This window comes from Serinus canaria, chromosome Z, assembly GCF_022539315.1.
Source record: "Serinus canaria isolate serCan28SL12 chromosome Z, serCan2020, whole genome shotgun sequence".
NCBI lineage: Eukaryota > Metazoa > Chordata > Aves > Passeriformes > Fringillidae > Serinus > Serinus canaria.
The window spans coordinates 2,911,513-2,934,405 of NC_066343.1; the positions used below are offsets into that span (position 1 = coordinate 2,911,513).

Here is a 22,893-nt window from a genome sequence, read left to right on the forward strand (position 1 = left end):
GCCAAAGAAATAAATTTCAGACTAGCTTACAAAAAAACCAGAGAGGAGATGGACAGGATCTCTATCCACAGTAGGCTTCACTATTGGTCATTCAGGTCCTTCACTGCTGAACTGCAATCCTTTACAGAAGAGTTTGTTTCGGGTAGGAACTGAAAAACTAGCAATTTCTCACGGTTCGTTCCAAGAAAGATGATATTGCCTACATCAGTGTAACCAATATTTACATCCAGAAACGAGGAAGCCACAAAAGCTAAGAAGAGAAAGGGTGGTGAGATGATAACTGACAGTTCCGGAAATTCGTCATGCAGACTTGACACCTTGCAGCCAAGTGTAAAGGAAGAGCACTAGAAAAAACAGCACTCCCAAATAAATTGGCAAGGACCTTTACTTTCTCTGCTTAGTCCAAAACCACTCCTTAAACTGTTATTAACTGGAAGAAAAACGATGAATAAACAAAGGTGAATTTCATTTGTTTTTAAACCAATACAAAGACTGGTGACTTTACAGAACAGCATGATGAGCTCTGGAAGGGAAAAGTGAACTTATGGAAAGCATCTATAGAAAGTTTTCTTCATAATACTGTGTATTAAATACATTTTAAAACCATGCTGATTAATTTACTCAAAATGTATACACATGGAAATCTTTTAACTGTAAATAATTTTTACTATATTTCAAGATACTTTATTTAGAGCAGTTTCTAAATATGGGAATGATTAAGCAGAAATATGACAAAATGAAATAATACATCTCACATATCTTAATATATCTCATATTTACTGTAATTTTTTCAACTCCTTAATTCCTTAGAAAGTTAAATGCTACAGTTTTGCTTTAAAATAATTTTAAAAAACCCTAAAATCTTGTTTAAAAAATCATGAGGCTCTAGTTTTCAAATTAACTGAGTAGAATAATTTAAATTTATTAGTGAAAGCAGGGATTGAAGAATTTTCTTCTGCTTAATAACTACAAATGGAATTGAGCTACTGACATTATTTTTTTATTAATCTATTAGAGTTGTGACAGCCAAAACGTGTGGCATATCTGCAACCAGGAAACTCATGAAAACAGGTGTTTACAACTTCTACTGACAGAAATCCAATTTGGTGTGCATTTTTCTACAGATGTATACCATCTTTAACATAATTTTCAAGAGGAAAATGCATTTCATAGCTAAAAATCTAGAGAGTCCCTGCAGAAAGTTTAACAGGTTGGCCTTTGCCAGCCAGGACCACAGCAGCTTTGGTCAGAGATGTGGGGAGAACGAGGTATAGCACGCCATCATGCTGCAACAAATTGATACAGTGATGATTTGACTAATTCCTTAACACAGGAGAAAGAATGGCTGTGGGATTGTATCTTTCTAATTCAGATGACGCAGTGGAGACATGGGAGTGACAGAGAAAGGGTCTCTTAGGTACTGGTGAAGTCCTCGCCTGCCAGGCTCCTGCCTTTGTCTCTCTGCATGATGAACTGTAAAAGGTTTGGATTTCATCTTGGAAAAGGTTGGGAACATGTTTCTTAATCTCGGAAATCCTTTCATGACAGGAATATCATTTATCTGTCAAGTGTATTGAAATCATAGACTCATAGAAACATTAATGATGGAAAAGACCTCCTGGATCATCAAGTGCAACCTTTGAACACCACCATGTGAGCTACACCATAGCACTAATGCCACATTCAGTCCTTTTCCTGAGCACCATCTGGGGTGGTGACTCTACCACTTCCCTGGGCAGTCCATTCCAGTGTCTAACAACACCTTCAGTGAAGAAATTCTTCCTGATGCCAAAACTGAACCTCCTACAGTGCAGTTTGAGGTCATTTCCTCTTGTCCTGTCATTAGCTGACTGGGAGAAGAGACTAACACCTACCTTGCTACACCATCCTTCCAGACTATTGTAGAGAGTGATAAGGCTTCCCTTGAGCCTCCTTTTGTCCAGGCTAAACAACCCCAGCTCTTTCATCCAAACCGTGACCCTCCTCATATTACCTGCTTCCTAGACCCTTCACTTGCTCTGCTGCCCTTTTTGGACACACAGGGGGACAATCCCTGCCCTGGTCCTGCTGGCCACACTATTTAGGATAAACACCAGGATGCCATTGGCCTTCTTGGCCACCTGGGCACACTCTGGCTCATGTGCAGCCAGCTGCCAATCAGCATCCCCAGGTCCTTTCCTCCTGGGCCACCCTCCAGCCACTCTTCCCCCAGCCTGTGGCACTGCATGGGGTTGGTGTGATCCAAGTGCAGGAACCAGCAGTGGCTTACTGAACCTCACAGCACCGGCCTCAGCCCCTTGACCCAGCCTGTCCAGATCACTCTGCAGAGGCTGCCGTGCTCCAGCAGATCAACACTCCTGCCCAGCTTAGTGCTGTCTGCAAACTTACTGAGGGTACACACTCAATCCCCTCATCCACACCAGCAATAAAGACATTGAGCAGGACTGCACCCACTACTGAGCCTTGGGGATTCCCGGTAGTGACTGACCACCAACTGCAGCACCATTCACCCCCATGCTCTGGGCCCAGCCTCCCAGCTAGTTCTTAACCCACTGAAGTGTGCGCTTGCCCAAGCCATGGGCTGCCAGCTTCACCAACAGAATGCTGTGGGAGATGGTATCAAAGGCTCTGCTGAAGTCCTGGTACACAACATCCACAGCCTTTTCTCATTCATTAAACAGGCTACCTGGACATAAAAGAAGATTAGGGTGGTCAAGTAGGACCTGCATTTTCTAAACCTGTGCTGGTTGGGCCTGATTCTATGGTGGTCCTGTAGGTGCAGCATGATGGCATTCAAGATTATCTGCTCTATAACCTTGCTGGACACTGAAGTCAGGCTGACAGGCCTGTAGATCCCCAGGTTCTCATCTCACCCTTCTATTGGATGGGCATCACATTGGTCAGCCTCCAGTCATCTGGGACATCCCCAGTTAACCAGGACTGATGATAAGTGATGGAGAATGACGCGAAGTCCACTCTTCAGAAGTCCAAGTTAGAGGCTTCAATGGACATTTTGGAACATCAAGGGGAAAAAAAGAATAAAAAAAAAAAGAAAAAAAAAATGCAGACAGGAAGAGCTTAAAATATCTGGAAAAGAAGTATTATTTAATCCCACTTTCACCATTTTAAACAGAAATGTAAACTTCTTTGCAGCTGCTCACACATTTCAGGAGAACAGGGCACTAAGCAACAGCATTAGATTGACAGTGACTAGGATAGGTCTGAGATATCAAAAAGATAAAACCCATAATAATTCATTGCAGTATTTGAACTCCTGGTAATGTACTTTGTACTTCTAAAGATCAGAAATCAGCACAATGCTCTGTGCTTTCATAAAAAGAATAATTCTTGCATAAAGAACAGTCAAAGAAATAAAAGAATTAGGAATATTACAATAAATAAGCCAAAGTTAGTGCAATGTTTCTTTTTTGAAATTCTAATTTTCTCTAACCTTCTGCTCAAAGTAAACAGCATTCTAGAGCATCATGTGCACTTTATTCTAGGATAAAATATTAAAAGACTAAACAGTTGAAAAGATATTGGAATAGTTTTAATTATTCAGTATTTTTAGCGAGCTTGATATATTTGGAAATTACAAAGAGCCTTAGGACCATAAAACCTACTGTGTCTGCTGCAGCTGGCACCTGGAATGTCTATGTCATCCTAAGCAGCAGTTTTTCTGATTTCTAAGTATCCAAACCAGTCACAGATATGGCTGAAACCATGAAAATAGGAGGGCACACCGTCTAACAGTATTTCTTTTGTCTAATTACAACACTTCTTAGTGACCGAGTCACTTCTGAGGAAGAGGTGATGTGCTTGTAACAGCTATTTAAGATTCTTATGATCACAAGAACTTTGGACAAGTTGTAGAATCCCAGAAGATAAGGAGCTCCAGCACCAATAGCCAGATGGTTATGGAACCACTGTGAGAAAGAAAAAGATGTGGCTGCAGATGGAGGCCATGCAAAGGTAGGGCAGCACTTACCCCAGACACACATCCTTGCTCTGGCTCCTGAAGGTGAGTAGGACAAAGCAGAGCACAACCACAAAAATGAGGCCAGGAAGTGGGCATGGACTGCAGGGGGGAAACAAGGCCACCCAAAAGTCCCAAGGACCTCCAATCCATTTCCAGAAAGATCTGAAAGAATGGACTGTGCGTGGTAACTAATTTGCATAAAAGGTAGACAGCTATCCTTAGGGTGGGGAAAAGCTGTAAGAATGTACCCCCACCCCGCATGGATGCGTGCCTTTCTGTTGGCTAGACTGAAACTGGAAGTGATTGATTGATTGATTGATTGATCTCCCTCCATTCTCCATGAAAGGCTTGTAATTTATAATAATATTTGTTGAGTTTTGGTGTACTCTCTGACTTTTGTAATTTCTTTTGACCACAAGAATCTACAAATCTTGGGTGCTCCCTTTCGCCTAAGAGTGAGATGTCACACGTGTCAAGCACAAAATGGTGACAGGTCTGGCTCATTTTCATCCTGAACTTATGCAAATTGTGGTTAAATAAACAGCATACATACATTTTCTAGCCTAAATAGTCCCTCCCAACCAACATTTAACATCTCTGTTCTCTTTTTCAGATGTGGGCATACTGGTGTTTAAAACCCAACTGCAGTGCTGCAGAAAACAGACAAGTATATTTTCCCATCAAAAAAACTCTACCTCTTTCTTATAAAAGATGTGTAAGAAGAAGAAAAAGTATAGAATTTAGCTCTCTGCCTTGAAATTTCTTTTAACTGTAAAGCAGCACACTCTAAAATCCACATAGAAAAGTCATTAGAAGATCAGGAGATATGGGTACCATGGGAAAGATTAACTTAACAACAGGCAAGTATATGTAGAAAAAAAATAAAATGGAGTGTCTGTAAAATGCCTTCAAACAATTTAATAAAATTGACATCATGCTAAAATAGGAGAGGAAAAGTATATGTACATGTATACAAGTACATGTATACATTGTAGAAGTTTTGCCCATATTTGTGCCAACCAAAAATAATCTCCCCTCTCACATCCACTACTACTGATGTGAATTTGACTATCAGGTGTAAGAAGCCAAAATAGAAGAGACAGCATCACTGATGACACAAAATATGGAAAAGGCAGAAACATGGAAACAGATACTCTTAAGCAGTTCCTTTATTTTCGCAAAGCTGCCAGATTTGCATACAGATCTATCTTGAAAATTTGTAAACTAGGAATATTTACAGATGCAGAGATGTGTGAATATTGATGTGCAACTCCTTGCCCAATACAGCATCACCAAGGCATCTATTCAACAGACTCACCTCCCAAGACTGGGCTATGACTGGGCTAAGTGAGTAATTAAAAAAAATTAAAACTAGAAGGCTGGAATAAATAATATCCAAAGATAAAGCAAAGGGTTAATAAATATATAAATCACAAACTGGTAAATCTTAGAACAGAGAGTGAGAAGAGTATTTATCTTAGAGGAATATATTAAATGAATGGAAATATAAGTAGATAGGAAAAGTAAATTATACAATTATTTCAAATATGAAAATATTTTTTAAGACTAAAAGCATCTTACAACTTTATGGAACTAGGTGAAATCCCCCCCAGAAAAGAAGGCATGAAGATAAAAGGAACAAAACCTATTGCACAGAAAGCTAGGTCAAACAAAACCAATTATATTAATCAGCACAGACTATTTGTTTATGCCAGAAGAAAATTGTGTCTGGATTAATATTCTCAGCATCTATAAATGGTATTGCAGATCATAAAGCTATTAATCATGTAAAAATCTATGTTTTTTAGACAGACATATCAACTATGGAAGTGAGTAACTCATAATAATGTTTTACAAAAGTCAAAGAAAAAAACAATTTAAAAGGCTCATGGCAAAATTGTATTAAAATTTTCAAGTATGTTTCAATGTAAAAATATAAACCCAAAGAACAAACCACCAAAAAAGTTCTAATAACACATCTAGAACTCCATTTGGTACTACTACACGATGTAGCAGTACACAGCAAAATAGAATGGGTGCCTTCTGGAAAGTTGTGTAGAAATCTGAAAACAAGACTATTTGACTTGGTAATAAATAATGCTCAAAAAAAAAGTTTAAATACTAGAAGAAAAGTCCAGTAGACATATTCTGTGACAGAAATTAAAATACATTAGGCTTTTCCATATGACAGTACACACATTAAGTTATGAAGATGACAGTACACAAATGCTGTTGTGCAAGTATCTCCTTGCAAACCTGAGTGCAAATAACATTTTTCTGTGTACTTAAAAGGTGGACAGTGAATGAAACAAGAGCAATTTAACAGAACAGAATAAATTTTCATGTTCTTTTGCAAAAGGAAGAGCAGAATTTCTGAGCCTAGCATTGCTGACACAAACCAGGGCTTGTACTGACTGCTGGTGAAAGCTGCAATCCTTTATTATCCTTCTTGGGTGAGACACTAAAAACTTTGCTATCAGGAATGACTACATCATGGCCAGCTATCTACCTGCCTAAGAAGATCAAGTCACTGCATGGGAGTTGTTGACACCTCATGCTATAGTCAAGTATTTTTTACCTGAACTAAGTTTTCAGTTAGGAGAAGACATTTGACGGATTTGTGGTCCTGAAAAACAGTATTACTGTCTGTTGCTTTCTTTAGGCTCATTATATTAGCTTATATTAGCTTATCTATTCTGTATTAAAGACTCAACTTACTCTGAGCTCAGTTTTCATTAATAAAAACCACATCCAAACACACACACAAAGAAAAAACGCAAAGAAACAACAATTTATTAGGACTTGATGTGTCCTGCTTCTGAACAATGAATTGTAAGGCTCAGCATGTGACAGTTAATGGTCTTCAGGAAGGTTGTGTGATAAAGCACAGGATGCATTAAAAAGCCCATTTTTTTCCTTTTAACTGCTAGTTCTATGGCCTCTTTATTTTTCTAAATTTGCTGAGCCTCTCTCTTTCTTTATGTTGTGGTAGTGAAGCAGATTGCTGATAGCACAATACCTAGCACAACATGTCTTCTGCAGCAATTTTGCAGGTAATTTCCTCAAGCACAAAAGAGACAACACATATAGGACAGAGCTAGTCTGTAATTTGCTTGTGCATAACAAATTATCAATTTTGTCACTTCTCTAACAAAATCAAAATAATTTTCATTTCTTAGATTGATTTTCAACTGTGCTATTATAATATTATCCAATACAAGAAGTATCATGCATATGTAATTTTATTTCAGAGATAAAACATTTTTGTGGAAGGAAGAGGAGGATAAACTGACAGAAGGTGAAACAATTCTTCATGTTAAAAATATCCAGCGAGAAAACATAGTTGCAAGGAAGGTATATTGTAAAGTATGCATTTATCCAATAATTTTAAATACTGTAATTACACTGACTGCTCATCAAAAGACTTTTAAGGCTCATTAAAATCATAAAAGATTTCTAATTAAATATATATTTAAATGAAGTTTTTATAACATATCTGCATGGTACTTTGAATCAGACAACAATGTTCTGGTGAAAAATCAAATTGAAGTTTAGGTAAGAATAGAAGCATAGAGATGGGGGCACAGTGGCTGCCTTTAAATTCAAATTGAATATTAGTGTGTTGTATCCATCTTTAGCCCAAACTTGTGCATAAAATAGTCAATCTTCATAAAATTTCATGTGCCAAATATTGTAATACATATTTTTAATGGAAATAGTAACTTTCCAATATATTAATTGGTGCAAGTGGCATTTCCTTATATCTGATTTAACTGATGCTATTAGAAGGAGACAAGGCATGTGTTCCTATTAGTCAAAACCAGGCTGAAGCACAAGCATCCACCCATATGTGTTCTTAGTCACTCTAAACCCTTTCTTTTGTTTCAATACACATTTTGACAGCACACAGGAGTACCTCTTGGCCAGCCAGGGCACTACAATACTGGGGCTTTGTCCAGTGCACTGGGATGGTCCTTTAGTATTTCAGTATTGAATATCCCACTAAGTGACCTTCTTTCAGACTACACAGTTTCAAGTCCTTGAGGATTTACATCGCTATCTTCTGATCTCAAATAGCTTTGGTGTTTCTCAGGTTTATCAACAGCATTGCTCTTTCTCAATCTTATTAAGGTGACCGCTCCCTTCATTCCTCCAAGGATGACACTATGACGCAAGATTACTTGTCTGCAAAAGCTCTTTATTTTCATTTTGAGAACTGGACCAATGGACTTTCACAAGTTTTACAACCCAGTCTTCAGCCAGGTTCCATAGGTTAAAGCTCAAAATGTATGCAAATGTATGTATGTCCATTAGAGTCTGAACTCATTAAGTGCTATTCACATCAAAATTGGAAGGGATGTATAGAAGTCATCTAGCCCTGCACTAAAACCAGGTGTAACTATGTTGATTTGCTCAGGTCCTTGTCCAGAGAATCCTGAATTCCTCTATGCAAAGGAACTCCACAACCTCTTTAGACACTTGCTCCAGTGTTTGACCCTCAAACTCAACAGAAATATATGTAGGTATCCCTACCTATTTTCAACCTTTGTGGAACTGAATATCATTTGCTAACTATATTTACTAATTTTTTTTTCAAATTTTAGATGTAGCTCTAGCAAACTAGTAAATATGAAGCTGTGTTAGAGCTTTCTATGACTAAAAAAGGGAGACATGGCCAAGTGGCTTCCCCATCCCTCCTGGTCCCAGTGTCAGGTGAGCTCCTCTGAAACCAGGCAGTGTTTCAGCAGCAGGTGAAGCTGGTGAGGCAGAGATTCATTTCCAGAACTCAATTTCAAAGGAAAAATATTTTATAAGGAATCTCAGCACATGACTATTGTGAGAGGTCAGAAGTTTTGTCCATCCTTCCTGGCTCTTGAGAGCCTGTATTCCAGCAGCAAGGGCTCTCTGTCCAGCCTGAGCAAAAAGAGAGGTGCCACCTAGCATGTCTGGGCATTGCTAGCAGATTCTGTCTTTTCAGACAAAATAAGGTAGCATACAGAGTGAATGATTTGAACTATTTTGTAGGATTTTCACTTTTCATTGTCTGCCAGCTATATGAGTGTTGATTTTCTATGGGATGTCTACTTTGTCATTTCCTCCTCCTCAATCCATCCATGTTTGAAATTCACAGACTCATATAATGGTTTGGGTCAGAAGGGATCTTACAGATCATCTCATTCTACTTCCCACCATGGGCAGAGATACATTCCACCAGACAAGGTGGCTCAAAGCCCCAGCCATCAAACTGCTACCCCTAACATTCCTCTTTTATCTTTTTCCCTCTCTCTTCAGTCTTTGCCCCACATTCTCAAGGGGCAAAAGGCAAAAAGTTAGACATGTCTCCCTCTATACACATATTCTTTTGTGTGTGTTTACAAACAGAAGGCTAAGAATGTAACACAAAAAGAGCTACAGATCTGAAAAAACTAAACTCAGCTGCAGTTTTAGCAATCAGCAGTCAGCCTACATAAATTCCAATGTTTGCAGAAATACTAAGACCTCCTTGAATCTTCCCAAAGATTAATTAGAAAGTTGGTGTTACAGATTTTTCTACACATCTACAAGATGTGTAGTCATCTTGTGGACCTTACCATTAAGAACGAATAAATAAACGCTTAGTTAAGTATAAACTGGTTGATAGGTGGTGAAAAAGAGTGATCTCGGGGTTTATGCAAGAAGGCTATCCTGTCATGTTACTTTGGTGGACAAAACAATACCAAGTAAAAGTCAGTTATTCAAGTACCTGTTATTATGGGTTATTCAGAAAAACTCACTATTGTATTTCCAGTATTAGTGCAACATGCCAGAAGTACAGAGCTGCATACAGGGTACACTGTTTTCATATTATTTTTGCATTAGCTGCACTAAAAATTTGAAACAAAACCACAGAAACCTACAGAAGCTATAATCTAGTATAAACAAACTACATATAATTTATGTCAAAATTATCTGTAATTGAAAGGTAATGTTACACTCTTACCATTCAACCATTGTATTCTCAGTATATAAATTTATATAAAATTTACTGATATCATTAATGCTTCCCACAGATTCCCTGGCACATTTAATGACATATTCTCTCTTGCACAATATGATAATATACCATCATTAACTTTTTCGTACACAAACCTCACGACATAATACACAAAGAGGCAGGTCAAGGCTATCTTAAAGCCATAATAGTTCCAGTTTACCCCTCTGATTTGCATTTTCTCAAGTAGTTATAATTTTAAGAGAAATAAGAGAAATAAATACCATTTGTACATACATAATCAAATATACATTTGGTCATTATATTTGAGATTACCTAAACCATATCAAAAGACATGAGAGCCTTTGACTTGTTCTGAGTAAATACAATATTATCTTAGTAGACTAAGCAGAACAATTTTTTGAAAGTGTGACATAGGAAAACCGTAATTTTGTCATTTACATATCTTGCAATACAAAATCCTTGCTTGTTTAAGTACAATTTTTTTTTTTTTTTTGCATGTTTAGGCAAAGGATGGGGCTACCATGGGAGGTTTTATTCCAGCACAAGCCAGGCAGGAGAGATGCCTACTTTACTAATTTCCTGAAGATAAAAGGAACTTTGCCCCTCTGGTTGCTTCTTCTCTTTTTGCTCTGTCCAGGGCAATAGACAATATGAAAAGAAAGTGCAAGCCCCCACAACAACTGAAGCAATGCCTAGCTTCAATTCAGAGAATTCAAGAACCTCTGCTTAAAATAATATTTGACTTTAAATACAGACAGCAGAATTTCTTAGGACAAAAATCGTACTCAAAAAAAAAGAGTAGATTAAAATGTATATAGCATCCTTTGAGTCAGAACTTAACAGTCTTTTTATAATTGATAAAATTAATGGGACAGGTTTGCTATATCCTTTAAAATAAAATATCCACCTGTATTCTGAAATAGCATAGGATGTCAGACACTAAGCACATCAGTGGGTCTTGGCAAAAGTAAATTTAAATAAGATATGTAGTGTATTATGCACTGGTAGGAAGCACATAAATTAATTTGACCTGTCAGCTTAAAGTTGAAGGGGGCATGCCCAAGCTTTGATAAATCCTCATGGTACTTTATTAATTAACATCTTTAAAAATCTACCCCTACTAAAAGCACACTTAATATTTCACTTATTATCACTTATTTCACTAATTTTCACTTATCTTCTAATCTCTTTTCTGTACATGGAGTTATGTGATGGAAATTATATTCCTGATTTCTCACATGACTGCATTTTACTCTTTCTTTTGTTTCAATACACGTTTTGACAGCACAAATTTTGTGAGGAAATGCCTGGGCTGATACTTTGAACCGATTCACCACCCAAGTGGCTACATTTGGGCTAAATGAGGTGTGAAGAGGCTCATCTCGGGCCATCTCTGTCTTTCTTCATGTAGACTCAGAATAGAAGCTTCAAAAAATGATTTGTCACCACCCATCAATAGAAAATAAATTATTACCATTCTCACTTGTCAATGTGCTTGTCTTCACTTTGGCTGGCCTAATGATTGGCAGCTCAAAGGGAATATTTCCAGCCTTTCTGGAGCATGATTATGACTGAGTACACTACTCCTCTATGCATCCTGGCCAGTAAAAACATTCAGGGAAAGCAAATTATTTCAATGTTTGGCATTGATGATTAGAGTAATAGCCATGAAAGCTAGAGAAGTTTATATTTGACAGTCAAGACTGTTCAGTTCTGACATTTTTCCTCTCATTTTATTATCTCTAGTAAGTGCAAAGTTGCAGCATTCATGTATGTGCAAAGAATGTGCCAGAGCACAATAATATTGGTGAGGAGAATGACTTCAGAAAGATCACAGATCTTTGAAGCAAAGAGACAAACTATACGTAAAATGGGAAAAAAAATAAAATTGCTTTTACAGTTATTTCCTGAGACATACAAATATGTCTGAAAAAATATGGCTGCATAACTGTTTAAATGGCTGCTTACTTAAAATTTTTCTGAATTTTAAGAAGTTGTAGCTGACCTCTTTGGATGAACCCTGTAACAAGAAAACAGCTTTTAAAAATCCCTTTGCTTTCCTTAGGATACAGAAAATAAAACTATAAGAGTATTCTCAACAATGGCCAACAATGGCCTATACTGTAGTTTAAAAAAGCCACACACTCAAAACCTCCCTTAGGGGATCAAGTTTTGCTAACTGAGCACTTGGAACTGTTAAGGGGGAAATTATTGTGTAAATGATGCACTTAATTGTTACTTGGGGTATTGGATTATTTTGTTTCTTCTGAAGGTAGCAGTTGGGTGAATGTTATGTCTATATGATACAATTACAAAATATATGTATTTTCGTCAGGAGAGTGGTGCCAGCCTATAACCCCTCAGACATCAAGTGCCATGGAAGCACAGCATGGAATGGATGCGAGGTTAGCGAACACACTCAGCCTATGATAAGAGATCCCGGCCCTTTCAACATCAAACATACAATAGATCAGGGTCATGGGTCTCATCCATGGTAAACCATGTTAACTACCTGTCACAGGTTGGGAATGATATTCCCCAATATTAATAACAGAGTGTACAGGACAGGCAAACGATTAACACGGGAGTATTCCCCACACGAAACCAACACTTGCTCCACTGCGCTACCCAGCTGGCCCTTTCCTGCCACCCCCTGCACATGATGAGGTGGAACAGAATAATCACAGGGTCCTGGCCGTGCCCCTCCTGGCCCCTCCTAGCTACTGCAAAAAGAACCCTGTTCTGGCTGGAATCCACAGAGCAGTCACAGCAAAGTGTGAATTGCCCATGGAACTGTGCTTCTGGGAGGGATGAGACTCTAACGCTTTGCAGGAAAAGCTGAACATGTGTAGATTAAAGACTCAACAATAAGAAGACAAGCTAAAAGAAAATAAAGTGAATAATTTCTTTAAATCTCACTAGAATTAGCTGCGGTTTGGTTTGTAAGTGAAATAAATGAAGAAATTATATATAAAACCATAAAACAAAAGGTAATTGTTTATCTGTTAAGACTGTACAGATATGTAGTCTGTTGCATAACTGGGGATAAAAACTGAGCTAGGAACTACATTAAAGATTAAGATAGATACTATGTGGATAGGTATTTTCAAATATGTACCAACACAACAATTTCAGTAATCTGAAGTTTGCAGTTAGAGAGAAACACCTAGACAAAAGATATATTAAAGAGAAACTAAATACTTTCCCTATATTTATAAACACTCTTTGAACTACCTGTCCAGAATATTCAGTGTTCTGGCTCCAGTTCATCCAACAAAAGACTAACTCATTTACAAGTGCTTTCCCCTCTTATCTGCTATGACAATGCTACAGTATAAACAGACACATAAAAATTCTTGCACACATTGAAAAAGCTTCTTAGAAGTTTGAAAGTCGGGTATGTGAGAAATGACTGCTCACTTTAGAATTTTAGAAAGTTTATTAAACCGTAACAAATACAACAAAGGACTGAATAAGGAAAAAGGACAGCTCTGGGAGCATGGAACTAAACCTCCACGTGCTCACCCACGAAATGGCTGATCCATCTTCTATACCCCTGGTATTGCACCAGGTAACCCTGGCCCCTCCAAAGTCTGTGTCAGCTCTTTTTGCCCTTTATCAGTGGAGACTGCTTTCTTGGAGCTTGATTGGAGGTCAGGTGTTGCCATGCTGCAATCCCGAGCAACAGGCTTTTCCATTCCCAAGTGCCCCATGGAAGGGGCACATGGACAGCTTCCCCTCACCTGTGCAGACAGTCCCGGCTGTCTGGCAGCACCAGCACAGAGTGGGGAAAGGGGACTGTGGGGAGAACTGAGGACATCTAAACAAAAACTACAGTAACAAAACCACACATAAACAAAACCTCTCTAAACATACAATATTTATCCCCTAGTTGCAAGAGCCAATTATCAGATTATCTATCCATAACAGATATGTTAAAAAGCTTGAAAACATTGGCACTAATAGAAACCATTAATTTTAATAATTTAGTTCTACTTAGTTTTGTCTTTTGGGGCACAGAACAGAGATAAATCTCTTATCTAAATATCGTATTTTCTACTAAGCATTCAGTGATTGACTTTCTATCTAGCTTACCACACACTTTAAAGCTTGTATTATTATAATTATTATGTATTTTCTTTCATGCTTTCCTCTTGCAGGCATCACTGCCCAGCTGCTTCACAAACACTAAGCCAATATTTTAAAAATATTTTTACAATATTTAAAACATTTAAAAATACCTAAAACATTTTAGAAAATATTTAGCCAACATATTTTGAGAGGAATAGACATTACCCTATTTAATGTATTAAGAAACTGGAACAAATTTGACTTCCTAGTTTGAGACACCTTTAACACATTATTGCAGAATATTTGGCACCACACAATGGTTTCCTTTCTGAAAGAACATTTTACAATGATTTAATCTACTGATGAATCAGTAGACAGCTCACATCTGTCCCAAGTAATATATCATAATCTCTGTTTCCAGTAGCCTGATCTGCACACTGCACAAACTCTGCCCCAAAATTTGGCAAGAGTGGAAAAATTCAGCACACCATTCAAGTGCTAGGATACCACCTCTTTCTGCAGCAGCCTGCCCCTTCACACATTCCAGCCTCAGGAGCCAAGAAGCAGAGGTTATTCATACAGCAGCTCGGTTCATTGTAAATCTCAGCCCAGCAACAGCACAAACCACACTCTTCACAGAGTGAAGGTGTAATTATATGAAAAGAATGTACTGAATCCTGTAATTACAGCTCTTCTGTGTTGTATGCAGAAAATGCTCATGTGTCAGGGTATCAGCTCTGCAGTACTCTGTACAGATGTATGTATCTGAGGATAATACATTTTTCTTACAAGCATACGAATCAAATATCTAATTAAATATTTGGGTGAGCATTTAACTTTATATGGTAATCAGATATACCTGAATTGGAATTTTATAGCTTCATATAGCAGAATTTTCTAAAAATTATCCAGTACAATAATGCTTCTGTCTCCTGACATAATGAACCAAAATGTTAAATATTCTCTTCCTATTACACTTTCATAATACCTGCTATTGTCATCAGAAACATAATGGAAGGACCTTACTGTGCATACATTATTTTCTTTTGATTAAACAGGTGCACCAGAATTTAAATAATTTAAAATCATAATTAAATGTCCCATTTTCTCATTGTCTTTTTTTTATAAACACATTTTGGCAATTAAATTCTGAAAGGAAACTTTTTTCCTCCTTTTTGAAAGTAAGATTTCTAAATAATGAGAATAGTCAGACTTATTTAATTGGGAAAGCTGGAAGACCTTACCCAGACTGATCTGGTTGTATTGTTCGTAAAGGGAATGACTCCTCCACATTATCTGTAGTTTTACTTTAGTCCTTCACAGTATTCTTGACTTGCTAAAGTTGCTCATAATTTATATGCTTCTAGATCAAATAAAAATGAGGATTCTAAAACACTCAGGAGAAAGATTAATATCCACATTATAAAGAAAGGGGTTTTGATTATAACAAAGGAGGGGGGAAATAGTAAAGTGTGGCTATATACTATTGTAAGTAAGAAGTTGTTACAGTAGAATCAGATATATTTTAAATAACTTAATATGAACTCAACCCAATACCCTGTATGTCTAGAAATTATAGCAGAACTCAGAAATTCTAAACTAGGTTCTAGAAAGCCTGTTTTTTGTAGTTAGATGCTCCACATCATTTTCTCACAGGTTCAAAGTAAAGCCTTTCAGAAACATCTGGAAGGTAACCCCAGAAAAATCAGCAGAAGGTTATTATTCACTTTCAAAGATAGGCCAACATGGCAACAGTCCAACCACAAAAGGTGGAGCACTCTCACATTAAGGTAACACACACTGGCTCTGGAGTGAGCTAACACAACTAATGCTCAGATACTGTGCTCAAAAGTATGCAGGGTTTAAACACTTGAACAGCCTCTGGCTGGCTTTGCAGGGCTCTGACTCGTGCTACAAAAGAATAAAAAGTTAAAAATGAAATAGCCACTAATGAAGATGTACATATTATAATCTTTTTGCAATTGTTTTATTTAATGATAAATACCTTACATTTTTATCACAAAAATCATTATCCACCGCCACCAAAGAATAATTTTAGCTTTAAGGTTTATAGAAAGGCCATTATCTCAGCTTCTTCACCAGCAAAGGCTACTATTTCTGGGCATCCAACTCTACATGCCACAAGTTTATTTCACCTATCTGCCTTTGGGTACCAGTCACTACTACCTTTTCCTAAAGCACACTAAAAAACAAGGTTAAATTGGAAAAAACTTTTGTTCTGCCAACAAAACAAAGTATCGGTGGGTTTTGTAGAACTGGCATGACAATTATAAGAAGGATAAATATCCATGAAAACTTTTGTTCCCATAACTGGACTTCAATAACATATTACAGGGTAGTAGGGTGCATAAGCAATATCATGTGATGGATATATCTCAGCAAAAGTCATTGGAAAGTAAGTAACACAGGTTATATAGGCATGCAATAATGACCTTGAGAATGGCATTTACAGAGGCACCAAAAATCACCAATTTGCAGTAACATTTGATACTTTTGTAGAAAATTTCAAGTTATGAAAGATGAAAGCTTGTGTTGATCGAAAAAAAAAAACCCATAAATTGTAAGTAGTTGAAAGAAAAAAATTACAAGGTTTTATTCTTCTAGTATTCAGGTGATTTTCAAATAAATAAGAGTTTTTAAAAAGCAGTACACAATCTTAGGCTATTCTGCCACTATTCTTCCAGTATTTTCCTAAGTACGATTTAAAAAAAACCCTGTGGAATTATTCTTTCCCATATAATGAAATTTAATGGTGCATGGATGTCAAATCCCTTACACCCAAAACTGAAGGTAGCCATGCTGCTTATGTATACATCTCTATACATGTACTACAAATATACGTTTGAAAAAGCACCATAAAATATTTACTTGTAAAAAATACCTTGGGTTTAAAAAAGATTAATCTTTTTCATTATTTGAAAAGGTATTTATAGTGTTCTCAGTAGTTCTGAGCAAAAGCTCAGATATTAAAACAAGACTTAATCACAAATCTCTTTTAAAGGATAAAGCTACCTTCTTTAATTATTACACTGAGGATTTTGTAATTCAACAATATAGTTCTACTAATAATTCTGTCTAGAAGAAATTTGCATGTTTGAAATTGGAGACATTTTAAAATACCACAGTTAAATCCTGACTGTAAGAGAAAGTTCTTTTTTATATTTATTTCAGCTTCTAGCAGGTGGCCTTATTTTTTCAATAGTCACTAACTCCATGTATCTCATTTGAAGCAGCTATGTCCAACCTATAATTATTTTCTTCTAAGTAGAGTAATTCATGGTTAATTATTCAAAACGATTCTTCTTCAAAATCAAAGCCACTTCTTGCCATGGCACTTTTTAAATGCATATTATAAATAAAATATTCCTCAATGCAAATTTTTGCAAGAAGAGAGTGTCTATTTTCCCTTCCTAAAATAGCATTAAAATCTTTGTATAGAAGTAAGGACTCCGAGAACACCGAAATCATAGACAAAATTATTTGCTGCTCTGTAGGTACACATTTTACATGCTCATTGTCCTGCATAGGATCCATGTCTTTAGCTGGTAGCGACCAGACTAGAGTGTTTGTCTGTGCATAAGATGGCTCCAGCAGTAACAAGGAGCATCCTGAGACCTCCAAAGGACTGAAAGAACCTAGGTCATTGTAACATAAGATTTGAACAAATCTCATTCAACTATAGTTTGGCTTATTCATAGTTAATGTGAACTTTGATATAATACCCCCTTACATGACTCAGGCTCCAGAGCGATGTCACTGAAGCCCTAAAATTCATAAATGGAGGTTATAGTAAATATGGACAGAGTTTTTAGCAAGGCCTATAGTAAAAAAACAAGGGGTAATAGCCTCAAACTGAAAGAGGATATAGTTTAGATAATAGGAAGAAATTCTTCACTGGGAGGACAGTGAGACACAGGAACAGGGTGCCCAGAGAAGCTGTGTATGCTCTATCCCTGGATAAGCTCAAGGATGAGGTTCTGAGCAACCTGGTCTCGGTCCAAGGCAGGGGTACAAGGTGCTGCTGCCTATGGCAGGGGGTTGGAACTAGATGGTCTTTAAGGTTCCTTCTAACATGGAATTCTACGATTCCATGATTCTTTGCATTTTGAAGTGCTAGTGGAAAGTCTGAATAGTTACTCACTGGCTACAAAAGGATTCTCTTCTGAATTTGCTCAAGAATGAATTGGTGTCTGCATTGAAATTATTCCTTCATTTGGCTGTCCCAGTTGGTGAGTGCTGCTCTTCCTCTTCGCTTGAGATGCAATATGAATCCTCCCATTTTTCATGGCAAAGTGCAGCAGACAAATTTGATTAAAACTAGCTGAGAATTTCAGGAGCTCTGTCCTGCAGGTTTCAGTAATTATGTGATTGGCTGAATTTTACTGTTAGCCAGTGCATAGTCATCTCTAAATTTAGAATGATTACACCACTTATATCAAGAGATAAAATTAGGTACCAATTTAATAACCTTGCTTTGAAAGCCAATTGCATGCTACATTCCTGCAAATTACATCTGAACTGTATATTGCAAAACAGTATAATCTGCATGACCAGAGATTTGACACCAGTGGTAATAGTAAAACCAGTGGTAATAGCTCTGGGATGAGTGCTATGACTGCAGTGCCTTGGTGGATGTTTCCAGGCTCTTTAGAAGGAAAATGTAGGGCAGAAGGAGTCACACTGTATGTAAAAGAAGGGTTAGAATGTATGGAACTCTTGGTTGGCAAGGGTACAAGTGAGAGCCTCTGGGTAAGAACCAAGGGGCAAACAAATAATGATGATGTCATCATGGGAGTCCACTGTAGACCTCTCAGGCAGGATGACAACACTGACAAACTGTTCTTTAAGGAATTAAGGGACACTTGCAAGCCAGCTGCCCTTGTGCTTATGGGGGGGCTTTAACTTGCCAAAAATTAACTGGGAGCATCACACAGCTGGTACAACCCAGGCCAAAAGATTCCTAAGGAACCTGGATGACAACTTTATGGAACAGATCCTAAGGGACCTGACTCAGGAAGATGCCTCCATGACCTCCTGCTCATCCAAAGAGAGAATCTCATAAGCAGTGTGGAGACTGGCAGCTGTCTTGGCTGCAGTGACCACAAGGTGATTGAGTTTAAAATGTCTGCTGAGAGAAGGAAAAGTGCCAGAAAAACCTCAGCTCTGGACATGAGGAGAGCAGACATCAGGCTGCTCAAGATGCAAGTGAGTAAAATGCCCTGGGAAAATTTTTTTGCAGTGGCTGGGGTCCATCATTGCATTTTTTTAAACATCACCTCCTAAGGAGCAGTAATTCACAGATGTTGGAATTCAAGCAGGTGGGGCAGAAGGCTGGCTTGGGTGAACAGGAATTTTCTCTTGGAAATAAGGCAAAAAAGCAAACAGAAGCAAAGTCAGATGACACAGGAGGAATACAGAGATGCTGCTGCCACTGTAGGGAGAACATTTATGTGGCCAAAACTCAATTGGAGTTGAAACTGGCCAAAACTGTGAGGGACAATAAAAATAGTTTTTTTTCAAATATATTAATGACAATAGGGAATATAACAACAACATTGGCCCATTACAGGATGAGGATGGTCACTTCACAAACAGGGGTATGGGTAAGGCAGAGGTGTCTAACGCACTCTTTGGTCTCTGTCTTCAACATGGATGATGGACCAAGGAGGTCTCAGTGCCCTGAACTGGAGGACCACAACTGTGTGGTATTTTTTCATAAAGATGAACACACAAATGATGGACTTGCCTTTGAATCTGGTCCTAAATCCACTGAAAAATCTAGCACACTTTTAGCAGCTTGGTAGAGTACCTGTATGGTACCCAAATAAGAGGATTTGCCACTTATCTTCTACCTCCTTCTGAGAGTTGCAGATCATCATAGTTTTCTTCCAGTCCCCCAAATGCTTGTCTTAGGCTTCTTCCAGTGAGAGATTGCCATTAATACGGCTCTTCCACAAAGATGGCATCATATAAGCAGCATATTTTAAACAAATTCATTTCATTTTTTGTTACTAGAAATCAAGTACTTTGGGACAAGAAAAAACAAATCACTTTGTTAAGTTTGTTTGCTTTTGTTTACTCATGGCCCCTCCTTATGAATGCAGCATCTGAAAGCCTTCCACTGCTATGCTGTCTATGTCACTGCCTCACATTTAGCATGTCTGAGAAACACTTGTCAGCCCTCCCCAGATGGCTGACTGGACCCCTCCAGGAACTCTAGACTTGCCCAGACTCTAGAATTTTCTATGATACTTATCAGAATCACGTGCTTGTTATGATTCAATTACTGAGAGATGCCTCTGCCCAAATTAAGGTGAAAACAGGTCCACATGCCAAAGTCAATAGCACGGATTCTATTTAACAGTAAACGTGAAGTAGAGAAAGAAATTGAGGAGGGGGAAGGGGAGGAAGAGTGAGAGAGACAGAGGGAGATCAATCAGAAGATAGTCACCACTCCATGGATTCATTGGCATCCCATTGGTCCTTCCTCATCCTGGGCTTCTAAGTGGTGGGGGTTCCTGGAGTTGCTCTTCTGGGGCTATCACCTTAGCAAGTTCCTGGTATCTACAGGGTGTAGATGCTGTTCTCAGAACTTGTGATTCATGCATAAACAGTAGCTTCCTTTCCCACAGTTCCCACCACAGGAATTTTTGCCAGGACGCATTGACTGGGATGCCCATACCAGATCTCACCTCTGCTAGGCCTGAAATAGCACCTTCCTGCTCCAAAGTTGTCTCTTCTGTGCTGATCTCAAGCTCCCTCTGTGGTAGCTGTTCTTATGGCAAATTCCTTCTGTGGCCTTTGACAGTGTTTGAGGCAATTGTGATCTTTAAGTCTCCTACAATATTGTGATAATAAAGTGACGTAAGTTACCTGTTACTAATAAATTAAAATAAAAAGGCAATGCCAGACATTTCCAAGGACCAATGCCAGACATTTCCATGGAACCAAGACTGAAACTCCCCAGAATTTCTGCGGTCAGATCTTACTGGATCTTCTCTGTAAACAAAGCTCTGCAACCAAGCACCTGGCCATGTTCAGAACTGCTGGAGACTAGCAATCATTTTGACTAGTGGGCTAACAAAACTCTTGGTGTGTAAGAGCTGTTTATTTTCTGGTATGCATCATAACACCAGTTAGCATTTCTGCTTAACAATGCCTCTTTTGCCCTTTACTCCCACTGGTCCACCCAAAAGCAGGTCTTAACCAATCTTTCTCCAGTCTGAAATCTCATCCTACTGTAGCACATATGACCTGGGATCTTTTAATTTACACTGGCCTCTGATAAAGTTTTCTACCTTATCAGAAGTGGTTCTCTCAAAATCATACTCAACTCCCATTGCAGAAAGAGGAAAATCCCTTGAAAATCCCTAAGAAACATAAATCAGAAAAAAAAAATCTGTTTTCTTCCTTTCTACACCCTGATAAAGGCTGACAGGAACTAAAAAATCCCCAAACTGACATATACAATACATCTAATTTCCAGAATAAAGCAGTATAGACTCAAAGGGAGAGAAACTTATAGAGAAACTTTTCTTTTACATGGAGAAACTGTCTATCTAACAGTGTAAGCTGAATTATAATGTTGCTCATTGTTCAGGATATGACGTCTATCAGTGGTAAAGAAAAATCCCCTTATTTTTCTGCTTATTCAGGTTTTTTGTCTTGCTTTGTGTTTGGTATCTTGCCTCTTTGTTTTCTGCAAGGAGACTAACCCAGGATCGTTTTGCAAGGAAGTTTGACAGTACTGACAGGATTTGCACCAACACAACAGCAGCAGAAGCGCAGATTTTGGAAAGGGGCAGATCCCCCAGTGGTGGTCTCCTTACTAAGAGAAATGCTAATAGAATCAAAAAATCCAGCCAGCAATTGAGTTGTTATATGTTATCAGTACTACCCACAGTAAGCCTCATAAGAGTGCTTCCAGTCCTGCTTTCTGCTGCTCATTGTCAAGAGCACTGATCTATAGGTTTGGTCGTCAAAGGTGGTCAGGAAGGCAACAAAGATGATTTTTCCAGCAGTCCTTTTTTGCTATCAGATAATCACTACTTCTCACACTCTTTCATATCCACAGGAAAAAAAAAATGTTATTCTGTATTTTCAGCTACCTGAAAATATATTTCAAGGATGTTTTTTAAGGCTTAGACTAGTCATTTGAAAAAAGACAAATGCATACTGATGAAATTGAATCATAGAATCAGTAAGGCTGGAAAAAAATCTCTAAAATCATCAAGTCCAGCCACATGTTCACCACTAAATTATGTCCCCATCCACTATGTTCACCACTAAATTATGTCCCCAGGCCACACACGCTTTTGGACACTTTCATGGATGGTATTACCTCTGTTTCCCTGGGCAGCATGTTCCCTAGCTGCTATTTCATATTAGAGAGTTTGGTAAAGGAGTTTAGCAGTGAAATGGAAAAATCATGGCAAAAGATTTTGGTTACAAACCAAGAAAAAAACACAGATACCTGAAAGGGAGTGGGCACAAGCTTATCCCTTGCAGAATATAACAAACCATACTCCATGTTTAGAGACTGTAGACTACAAGAGCAGTATTTTAGTGGGTGATGGAGCTTAAAACTGGACCTAACAAGAGTTTAAATGTAGAACAGGGGAGAGATTAATGTATGAATTGACACATACAGGAAACCAGGTCGACCAGCAAATCACAGCCTGAGTGCAAAGAGTACCTTCTTTCATTACCCTGCTGACAACACTGGGCAGCAGAGGCACACAAGGACACAGGCTCTGTAAGGCTTAGTTCATCCTAGTGAGCAGCAGAGAGGCCTGCTGCCTGCCCCAATAAATCAAAGGGCTTCACG

The 22,893-nt window shown here is 38.1% G+C and overlaps 1 protein-coding gene across 7 annotated transcripts in view; it reads right to left on the reverse strand.

Annotated features, from left to right (window-relative positions):
• Positions 1-22,893, reverse strand: part of KIAA0825 (KIAA0825 ortholog) — a 233,766-nt gene that overhangs the window by 13,937 nt on the left and 196,936 nt on the right. The window contains exons 20-21 of one of the 7 annotated variants that reach the window (XR_003945873.2): positions 20,759-20,904; positions 19,619-20,630 (exon numbers count right to left, since the gene is read on the reverse strand). The exons of 5 other annotated variants lie outside the window; for them this stretch is intronic. The gene's annotated coding sequence lies outside the window, so the exon portion shown is untranslated. Of the gene's footprint in view, positions 1-19,618; positions 20,631-20,758; positions 20,905-22,893 lie in introns of those variants that run through there. One more of the 7 variants, XR_003945874.2, reaches the window with a different exon arrangement.